Source organism: Cebus imitator, unplaced genomic scaffold, assembly GCF_001604975.1.
Source record: "Cebus imitator isolate Cc_AM_T3 unplaced genomic scaffold, Cebus_imitator-1.0 Scaffold123, whole genome shotgun sequence".
NCBI classification, from domain to species: Eukaryota; Metazoa; Chordata; class Mammalia; order Primates; family Cebidae; genus Cebus; species Cebus imitator.
The window spans coordinates 3,927,936-3,928,599 of record NW_016107438.1 but is presented as its reverse complement, the minus strand read 5'-3'; the positions used below and the strand labels follow the sequence as shown (position 1 = coordinate 3,928,599).

General features: G+C 50.8%; 1 protein-coding gene across 3 annotated transcripts in view; it reads left to right on the top strand.

The window, feature by feature from the left end:
- Positions 1 to 414: 414 nt before the first annotated feature.
- Positions 415 to 664, top strand: part of ANKRD40CL (ANKRD40 C-terminal like) — an 8,291-nt gene continuing 8,041 nt past the window's right edge. For 2 of the 3 annotated variants that reach the window (XM_037742539.1, XM_017540171.2), the window contains exon 1: positions 415 to 508. The gene's annotated coding sequence lies outside the window, so the exon portion shown is untranslated. The remainder of the gene's footprint in view (positions 509 to 664) is intronic. The other variant, XM_037742538.1, reaches the window with a different exon arrangement.

Genomic DNA, 664 nt, shown 5'->3' with positions numbered 1-664 from the left:
GTAACCTCCACCTCCCAGGTTCAAGCGATTCTCCTGTCTCAGCCTCCCGAGTAGCTGGGACAACAGATGCATGCCACCACGCCCAGCTAATTTTTTGTATTTTAGTACAGACAGGGTTTCACCGAGTTGCCCAGGCTGGTCTCAAACTCCAGAGCTCAGCCAATCCACCTGCCTTGGCTTCCCAAAGTGCTAGGGTTATAGATGTGAGCCACTGAGCCCGGCCAGATCTCTCCAGCTTTTTGATGCTGAGGCCCACCCTGATGCCCCGTCTGTTTGCCCCGTCTTTTGTCACTGGAGGGTTAAATGAAATGTGAGCGTCACCAGAACATCTGGGTTCCTATCCTTGCACCTCCTCCTGTCTTCAGCCTGCCTTTGAGGCAGTAGCCTCACCAGGACTTTGACCAGCCCCACCCATTCTTCACTGAACCTCTTGCTCCAGCTTCTGCCTCTTCCATTTTGATGTCTAGAATCAGGGGATCCAGGATCATCACCAAGGCCACCTTCCCAGGTATGGAGGGGTCTTCCTGCTTCTTTCTTGTCACACACAGCTGCTGAGGAAGGGGCTGGGAGAAAAGAGCAAAATGGAGAGAAGGAAGAGTCCATTCAAACCGAGAAACAAAATGTTTGGTTTGTCTTATCTTTTTTTTTTTTTTTTTTAGACGGG